A 562-nucleotide genomic window follows, 5' to 3' on the forward strand; every position below is an offset into this window, starting at 1 on the left:
AAGCCCTCGCGGCCACAGAGCCGCGAGCAGCCGCAGAGCGAGGTCACCCGGCGCTTGCCAAAACCTTGGCCCGGCGCCGTGGGCGTGGCTTGAGGGGCGTAGCCGTGGCCCTCCGCCAATCATCGCCCGGCAGGTCGCAAAAACGCGGGACCACGCCCCTGCGGTTGGTACGGACTCTCCAACCCGGAGGACTCCGGGCGATGGGGCCTCAGAGCATCAGGAAGCAGACGCTGTTACAGGGCTGGAGGAAGCGGATGACAGGAGGGGACACGTTCCTGCTATCACTTCCGGAAACCCACAACCAAAGCGCGGCTCTTTGCGCCGCACAGCCCGACGGGAAGGCAGCTTTCCTGTGTAAAAAACGCTGCGAAGCGGCGTCACCCCCGCCGCGGGGCACGCCGGGAGAACAGAGAGCTCCGTCCAGCATTCCGGAAGTGTTTCTTGCCCCTGTCTGTGCTAAGCCCCGCCCTGTGCCGGAAGGAGGGTAGTGTGAGGAGTGGCGCGAACGCCGGTCACGTGCCATCACTGCGGAAGGAGCCGGAGGGGCGGGTTAGCAGGGGCG

The sequence above is a fragment of the Grammomys surdaster genome, unplaced genomic scaffold (assembly GCF_004785775.1).
Source record: "Grammomys surdaster isolate TR1022 unplaced genomic scaffold, NIH_TR_1.0 125925, whole genome shotgun sequence".
Lineage (NCBI taxonomy): Eukaryota > Metazoa > Chordata > Mammalia > Rodentia > Muridae > Grammomys > Grammomys surdaster.